The sequence below is a fragment of the Mugil cephalus genome, chromosome 2 (assembly GCF_022458985.1).
Source record: "Mugil cephalus isolate CIBA_MC_2020 chromosome 2, CIBA_Mcephalus_1.1, whole genome shotgun sequence".
Classification (NCBI taxonomy): domain Eukaryota; kingdom Metazoa; phylum Chordata; class Actinopteri; order Mugiliformes; family Mugilidae; genus Mugil; species Mugil cephalus.
Window position 1 is genome coordinate 31556348 of NC_061771.1, and position 9998 is coordinate 31566345.

Genomic DNA, 9998 nt, shown 5'->3' on the forward strand with positions numbered 1-9998 from the left:
CAAAATCCTCTTCTAACAGTTTTATAGTCGAGATGCTGATGTTTTGTGCAGGTTAATAAGATTTTAGTCCAGATTTTATGACTAAGAAGGACTGATGGCACAACACTGGGGAACCTCCATTTGAGAATGTGTGTTGATGAACGCAGGAGAACCGAAATCAAAGAAAGTGGATATAAAAAAGTAGAGACTCTTTTCTGTCCTCTGTGAGAGCCTGGGCTTCTGAGCAGTTTTACCAAATGGGTCCTGAAGTATCCAGTCTCTACCAGCTGTAGACACTGGCTCTGTAGACAGTGCATCGCCTCATACTGGGACCAGTCGTTTTCAGACTCCTCCAGGAGACTCCTCCTGTCCCGAGTGTGGACAAAGATCCAGAACAAGTAAGACTGTACCTGGTGGACTCTTTACTGGAAACTGGTTGTTTTAATCCAGACATACTGTGTTAAACATCATGGCGATTTAAAACCATTATAAATATCTTTCCAAATGAACTCTCATTGAAGTTTCATTGACTTGGTTCTACTCTAGTAAATTAGCTTTTATTGGACTGGGCAGAGGGTTTGGAAAACCAAGATGTCAGTGTGGTGATTGTGCTTTCGTTCAGGGAGCTGAACTTGATCAACGATGAGCAGTACAGTCTTCTCAGGCTGCTCCATGTTTTCCATCCAACGTTACAGAAGGTCACAGCAGAGCAGCTGACTGTCTGGAAACTTTTGTTCATCTTTGACGGCCTGGATGAAAGCAGACTTTCACTGGACTTCAACAACAGTGAGGTTATGTCTGATATCACACAGAAGGCATCAGTCAACGTGCTGCTGACAAACCTCATCAAGGGGAACCTGCTTCCCTCTGCTCTGGTCTGGATCACTTCCAGACCTGCAGCAGCCAGTCAGATCCCTCCTATATGTGTCGACAGGGTAACAGAAGTACGAGGCTTCACTGACGCCCAGAAGGAGGAGTACTTCAGGAGGAGGTTCAGTGATGAAGAGCTGTCCAGCAGAATCATCACCTCCAGGAGCCTCCACATCCTGTGTGCAGTCCCAGTCTTCTGCTGGATCACTGCTGCAGTTCTGGAGCACATATTGACTACAGAGCAGAGAGGAGAGCTGCCCAAGACCCTGACTGACATGTACTCACACTTTGTGATGGTTCAGACAAAGAGGGAGAAGAACAAGTACCATGAGGGACATGAGACGAGTCCACAGGAGCTGAACGAGGCTGACAGGGAAGTTCTTCTGAAGCTGGGGAGGTCTACCAAGAAGACCTGGAGCGCTGTGGTCTGGAAGTGACAGAGGCCTCAGTGTACTCAGGAGTTTTACAGAGATCTTCAGAAGAGAGAGTGTGATCTTCCAGAAATCAGTCTACTGCTTTGTTCATCTGAGTGTTCAGGAGTTTCTGGCTGCAGTCTACATGATGCACTGTTACATCAACAGGAAGAAAGAGGTACTGGACGACTTCCTGGGGAAAGGCTTGGATGATCAAAATTAAAATTATGATGATATCGGATTATCATTATGAATAAGATTATGATTATGATGATGATGATGATTATGATGATGATGATGATGATGATGATGATGATGATGATGATGATGACAGCCTTTCTCTGGATAACTTCTTGTGTGCAGTCATGATTAAATCCCGGCAGAGTGAAAATCGCTTCCTTCATGGCCTCTCTCTGGAGTCCAACCAGAGACTCTTAGGAGGTCTGCTGGGTCAGACAGAGAACAGTCCAACAACCTGAAGGAGATGAACACTGGCAAAACCTCTCCTGACAGAAGCATCAACATCTTCCACTGTCTGATGGAGATGAACGACCACTCAGTTCATCAGGAGATCCAGGAGTTCCTGAAGTCAGAGAACAGATCAGAGAAGAAACTCTCTGTGATCCACTGTTCAGCTCTGGCCTACATGCTGCAGATGCCAGAGGAAGTTCTGGATGAGTTGGACCTGGAGATGTACAACACATCAGAGGAGGGACGATGGAGACTGATCCCAGCTGTGAGGAACTGCAGAAAGGCTCAGTGAGTCCAGATAAGAGAGAGAGATAAAGATAGACACTTTATTAATCCTGAAATAAACAGTAATTGTCGGCTTTGATCTGAATCTAAATGGAGAGAGTATTTAAGGGTATCTCGGTAAAGTCCTTACAGGTCACTTGCCACTCGACAGTCATCTTGGTCGCGCTGCAGTGATTTCTTGCTCACAATACCAGGCCCCTATTTAAATGAACAGGGAAGGAATCATACATGTAATTTCAATGTCAAGTGTCTGTACAACGCCATGGCTTTGCTTGACAAAGGAAGGACTTGACTCGAGTCAGGATTTCCCTCATTCAGTTCATTTAGTTTGGTAATCAGGAATGAAATAAGGAAGGTGAAAAGAATTAAATCAATGTAAATAAAATCCAGTATTTTCCATTACAATTTTAACTACTCATTTTTAACTTGCATGAAATAAAGTATTTTATCCAACATTTTACTGTAAATTTTAATGATTTTTAAATAGAAACATTCTGTATATTATACGCAAATTAAATAGTTTAAATTTGCATTTCAAAGTAAAATTTGCCATATCATTATACTAACTATCAATTTAACTCAAAGAAATTCAACTCAAAAATGTATTCATTATGTGCTTTTTTAAACATCAGTGAACTCAGTCTGACCACTGCTTTATTTCACATTTAAACTAAGCACAAGTTGCATGACATAAAGTTGTAACGGTAACACTTTCTATGAAGGTTGTATTTATAATGCCCTATGAATGCACTCATAATATTTTATAAGGTGTCTATAAAGCATTATAATGGTCATTATTACCATCTATACATATTCACAAGTCGTTATAACCAACTTCATGATGCACTATGACAACTGGTTATGAATGATTATAATTTTATTCTGAATAGTGCATTATAAATATGTCAATATCTGCCTAGTCGCTTGTTAATGTTATGATGCATCATAACTACTTTGCTTTGCTAAATGTGTTAGTGATGCATAATGAGTTTTGACTTCGCCTATAGTGCTTTATATCTGTAGTTATAATTTATGTAATAAAGTTATAATAATGTATACATCTCCCTACAGCACACTGTTATAAACATCTATGCAATATCATAAGTGCTATTTGTCAGCGCTAAGTAAAGTGACAAGAATACGACACTATTATTAACAGATATAAGTTACTATGAGTAATTAAAAGGTGCAATGAACTAAGTCCTGAGTCTGGCATCTTTACCCCATATGCACAATGTTAATATCAAAGGTGTTATTTGTCAGCTTTAGGTAAATTAGTGCAAATGAGGTGTTGTGGATATAAGACTATTATAAACAAATATGAGGCACAATGAAATGAGAGCCTGGACAGTAAAGACAAAAGGAATGCATTTAGTTCACTTTTTTTCATTTAAACCACCACACATAATCAGAATGATTATCAATGCTCTGAGCACATTACACAAACACATGAAACACGTGAAACAGGCCACAAAAGTGGCACGGCGTGGTCCTAGAGATGTGGATCTTAAAAGTGTCTTTGGGTTGGTGAGGTGATTCAGGGTCAGAGGTCAGGAAATGGTTTGACAGCAACTACAAGAAGAACAGAGGCAAATCTTTAGTGCTCTAGCTGGGTTTGTTTTTATGCAGAAAGTTTTGATTGAAAACACATAAGCAGATCACGTTTTTTTGTTTAAAGCAGCCTAATGAGACATTATGTTACCGCATATCATGCAGACAGCGCAGATTACCCGTAGATGGCTTAAGCTAGCTACACGAAAGTTACCAGACACGGCTAGTTTTAATTCACAAATTAGACCGTTTTCAAATTCTTGCGTTTAATGATTGAAACCATTCGAAACCATTGCTTTAATACGTAAACCATGTGCTTCATGTAAGCAAAGTAAGGCATTAGCTCACAAAACACTAGCTGGACAGAGAGACAACATACGTGTCCTGGAGAGTAGTTGCTGTCAAACCATCTCCTGACCTCTAACCCTGAATTACCTCACCAACCCAAAGGCACTTTTAAGAGCCACATCTCTAGGACCACGCCGTGCCACTTTTGTGGCCTGTTTCACGTGTTTCATGTGTTTGTGTAATGTGCTCAGAGCATTGATAATCATTCTGATTATGTGTGGTGGTTTAAATGAAAATAAAGTGAACTAAATGCATTCCTTTTGTCTTTACTGTCCAGGCTCTCATTTCATTGTGCCTCATATTTGTTTATAATAGTCTTATATCCACAACACCTCATTTGCACTAATTTACCTAAAGCTGACAAATAACACCTTTGATATTAACATTGTGCATATGGGGTAAAGATGCCAGACTCAGGACTTAGTTCATTGCACCTTTTAATTACTCATAGTAACTTATATCTGTTAATAATAATGTCATATTCTTGTCACTTTACTTAGCGCTGACAAATAGCACTTATGATATTGCATAGATGTTTATAACTGTGTGCTGTAGGGAGATATATACATTATTATAACTTTATTACATATACTTATAACTACAGATATAAAGCACTATAGGCGAAGTCAAAACTCATTATGCATCACTATACACATTTAGCAAAGCAAAGCAGTTATGATGCATCATAAAACTAACAAGTGACTAGGCAGATATTGACATATTTATAATGCACTATTCAGATTAAAATTATAATCATTCATAACCAGTTGTCATAGTGCATCATGAAGTTGGTTATAACGACTTGTGAATATGTATAGATGGTAATAATGACCATTATAATGCTTTATAGACACCTTATAAAATATTATGAGTGCATTCATAGGGCATTATAAATACAACCTTCATAGAAAGTGTTACCGTTGTAACCTCAAACAGAAGATTAGCCTGAGTTTATATTTTAAATGAGAGTCCAGTGAGGAGACCAATGACTGGTGTGTTACTTATATTGTCTTTGTTTGGAAGGTGCTGATTTCAATCAGTTGTGTCAATTAGCTGTCACTGCTGCTACCACATGCATGGAGCAGTGCACCCACTATGTGTGCAAATCACACCCCTCGGACAGATCGCCGCAACATTCAATGTCACCAGAACATGAAAGCTGCATGTATAGAATCACCAGTCAAATCACTACACATGTGCAAAGTGTAATGACACCAACTTTAATTAGGACTCTTTCAAGAGTGCCGTTATGCAACCAACGTCTCTGACTCAACAGAACACTTGGACAAATATCAGGTTAATAACATATACCAATAGACACAATAAGACAAAAATACAATAAATACATCAGCTCTTATTGTTCACTGTCCATCTGCACCAGGAAGAGTCCTGAACCTCAACCTAGATCATATGACATCAGAGGAATCTTTATTGTCCAGTGACTAGTTTCATTTCTGCAGATGTTTCCTTCACATGGACATGAACAGTTGTATCTGACAGTAATAAGGAGCAAGGAGAGTTCATCTTTACAGCTGTAACAGAGTTCATCTCTTTCTTAATGTTCTGACAGACTGTGGACAGTATGGAAGCCTAAATATAGCTTCATCTGCAAGATGGAAGTAGAACAGAGATTGTTGTTAATAGTCTGCAGCTATAAGACTGAAGAGAGTCCAGATGAGATGAGCTGTAAACTGACTCATTTTAATACAGTTTTTACATGTTTATGTTTCTAATCACAGACTTACTGGATGTGGACTCTCAGAGGCTGATTGTGAAGTTGTGGCCTCAGCTCTAAAGTCCAACCCTTCCTATCTGACAGAGCTGGACCTGAGTGATAATGACCTGAATGATTCAGGAGTGAAGCTGCTCTCTGCTGTACTGGAGAGTCCAAACTGTAGACTGGAGACTCTGAGGTCAGTTCACTGACTGTAGCTGTTATGGGTTTTCAGTATATATCCAGTTTAAATCACTAATTGTGTTAAATGTTCTTAAGTTTATAAATGTTCAATTTAAAGGTCTTTTGTGCATGATGGAAGAGACTCATAGATATATACATTAGATGCCACCTCCGCCATTTCTGTCCATTGGAACACTGAGACAAAAGGACACAGCATTAAACACAGTATTTTATCCCCGTCTTTTATTCTTTATTCAGATTGAGTTTCTGCAAGTTGTCAGAGATCAGCTGTGATTCTCTGGTCTCAGCTCTGAAGTCCAACCCCTCCCATCTGAAACATCTGGACCTGACTGAAAATGACCTGAAGGATTCAGGAGTGAAGCAGCTGTGTGGTTTTCTGGAGAGTCCAGACTGGAGACTGGAGACTCTGAGGTCAGTTCACTGACTGTCTGTTACTATTGTAGATCTGATGTGTTTAATGACCAACTAAACCTCATTTAAGTTCATCCAGAACTTTCATCCATACGATCTAAATCTGCATGGGATCAAGATCATGCCATAATCTAAAACTGTGAAAAAATGTTTTGAAAGAAAGAACTCAGTGAAAGCTTGGATAATGTTTTTAAAATGATTTTACTCTGTTTCCGTATCACATGTTCAGACTTTTGGATTCATCACTGTTCTCCTGATGTATTAGTTTGTTTCCAGGTTTTAATCTGTGATATGTAAACTGCTTTAAAATGTTTAAATGATAAGCAGTTTTCAGACCAGCATTTACAATGATTCAGACCTGGAAAACAAACTGATGCAGCAGGAGAACAGAGACACTCTGAAAACATGTTGAAGAAACACTAGAAAAAGAGTTTGCAGCAGAAACTGTAGAAAATGTCCACTGTTAGTTGTTAAAGTCAATGAAGCTGACACAGTAACGTTGAGCTGTATTTAAAACCTGAACACATCTGGCTATTCATGATTTATCTTTTATTGTCTATATAGACTGAGGAGATGCAGTTTGTCAGAGATCAGCTGTGATTCTCTGGTCTCAGCTCTGAAGTCCAACCCCTCCTATCTCAAACATCTGGACCTGAGTTACAACATCCTGAAAGATTCAGAAGTGAAGCAGCTGCATTATCTTAAGAAGAGTCTCTGTAGACTGGAGACTCTGAGGTGAGTTTCCATTTTTTGTGGTTTAGTCTATTGTAGCAGAGTCATGTTGAGTTACATGATAAACTAACATTATATTTCTTAGAAGAAGTAAAAGCCTCCAAACTTGACTTATTACTTATAGAAACTTTAAAGTCTGACTGACATTTAAGAACTAAAATCTTCATCAATAAATCTTGTGGAGTCTGATTATACTGACTGAAAGATTCTTCTCAGTTCGTCTCTGGTAAAGTAGTTTCATGCAGCTCGATGCTGCCTCATCATTCTCCTGGATGATCTCTGCTCCTCTGGGATGTTTCAGCTCCACAGCAGCACTCTGTAAACAGACATTACAACCCAACTCTGGTGGAACATCCAAAGATCTCAGATTCTACGTCAACATTCTTCTCTTTTGTCTTTGTTCTGACTTCAACACCGAATCAGTCTCAGTATTTGTTTATTGACAGCAGTACTGGAGCTGCATGGACTCCAGCAGGAAGTTAGAAGCTAATGAGCCACTGATCTGGTCATTTTGATGATGAACCAGAAATATTTCTTCTGTTATACATGTCAGATGTTGTTGTCAAACTTTGTGATAACTTCCAGTTTTATATGAAAACATGACACATTTTGATTTGATGACACTGTGCACATCTAAAGTACATTTACTATCCTGTTAACACTGTCCAAAAAGAAAAACTGCAAGTGTGAGAAAATGTCACCTCATAAAGTGCAACATGACAGTTGCATGTAGCATATATTTCTCATGCGTGGTGATTATGTTCATGTAAATGCATTAATGTCTTATTTTAAAGCTGACAACACTTTGTCACTGTATGTTCCTATACCTCAGTGTGTACCCTTCAGCAGTCAATCCACAGCTTCCTGTCAGTGGTAAGTGTCATTGAATTTCCACTCTGAAATGGTAAAAGCAATCAGAATCAGAAAAAAGCTTAATTTATCCCTGGGGTGCAATTAGGCAAAAAGAAAAACGCTCAGCACTCCAACCGGTTGACCGCAGGAGCAGTGAACCGGAACTGGAACCAGAATAAAAAAAAAAAAGAAAAAGAAACTGAACCCTTGTCATTTCTTGTCATTTCTGTCACAGATGAGACTTGAAGCTGAGTGTCACAGACAGCCTGAGAAGTAGCTTGACTTGAAGTTTTTTTATTCATTCAAAACTTTCTTATTTCTTCCCCCAGATGTATCACAATCTTCTTCAGGAGGAAATCAGCTGCTAGTGGAGAACAACTCATTGCCAGAGGAGAATGTTACAACCCTTGGCACCAATAAACACAGCGTTGAGTTCGACTGGTACGACTTTATCCGTTCAGCACCCAGTACCGTGAAACTAAAACAAATTTAAGCAAACAAAACAGTCAATTAGCACACAATAATATTTAAATATTAACATTCGATGCATCTTAACACACAACATGACATTTATAAATCACAAAAACTACTATAGTAGGCCATTTAATAGATTATCACATTTCCTTAAAACACACACACTCCGAATAACAATCAATACCACGCACCCATAGCTCTTTTACAAAAACAATAGCACACCACTAATATCTTAATAACATACATCTCTTGCCTACCAAGGGTGCAATTTTAATTCAAACAGCCTCATCAAGCGGCGACATGTACCCAACCTGGACCAATTTATTGCTTTAGTTGTCTGCGCTCCTGACGATCACCTGCTAGAGCCATGCCAACAAACTAGCGTGTGACGTCAAGTAAATGTTGACAAAGAAAAACACTTATTACATCAACCTCTTATCTCTGAGCCATGATTTTTCCACTGACTGCACAAGAGGACAGATTCCACACCACAGTAATAATGACCGCTGTGAATACAGATTCAAATCCATTCAGTGGACGATGACATTCTCATGTAAACTGTAACATCTAACAACTAACTGTGAATACACCAATACTGTGGAAGTAGCAGCAATGAAAGTTCATTGTACATTCCAAGTTTGCAAGTTTGCATTGTAATGTGTTCAGAAATAGACTCACTGCTCCTGCAAATGATTGATTTCATTCTTTCAGTTATAAACGTGTTGTTTCTTCCAGTGGTTTTTCTATCGGAGCTGATCACAATCTTTCATTTATATTGGATCAGCAGTTACCAGCAGTTACTGTTAATTATTTCTACTCTTTATAAGACAGCTGCGATGCTACATCACAAGTAACTGCTGTGTCCTTAAAATGTTATTGGAGTGAGCAAGGTTCTCCTGTTAACTGTTTCTTCTGCTATATATCTGCTATTAGATTGGTCTCATTCAGAAAAACGTCAACTGCTTGTTGACCCTGGAATTCAGCCATTTCTATTGTATCATAAGATTGTGCACTTTGTTTTCAGTAATTCCTTTAATCATTTACTTTAATGACAGCTTGATACCAGCACTGAAGGATAGAAATTGCTTTGTTGTATTGCCAGAAACAAGTTGGTTCTAGTGCCGGCACAGATCGGAAAGACTGTACGTTTTTTGCTATGTGCTATTGTGGTGAATTGTGTACACAACAGCAACAGTGGTGTCAAAGTTTCTAGATCTTTCTAGAAACCAGCTGTGGACACCGTTGTTCTTACTGTGGACCAATGTTAAACAAAGCTCTGTAATATCATTAATACTTATATAGAATTTTAGAAAGTAATTACATCCAGTTTTGGTGACAAAATATACATTTATAGCTTTTATATTCAAATTAATCTTCTTTGAGGACGAGCTATAAAGAAACTTTTCCAGGGTCAATCCTGCACACTCAGACCCATGATAAATTTAAGGCTCTGCTTACCTTTAATATTTGTTGTCAGTGTGAGTGGAAGATTTTGCGATCCGTTACTCCAGGCTGGAGTTTGTGCTCCAGGCTGGCTCACCAAATCAATGAGGTGGCAGAATTTGGTTAGAGTAAGTCAGCAATGATCCTAAGCTCTACATGATTTTGCAGTCCAAAACTTTTCAAACAATCCACAAATACCCCAAAAACTGTCTGGAGACTGAACAACTTAATGTAAAGGGTTAAATTCTGTA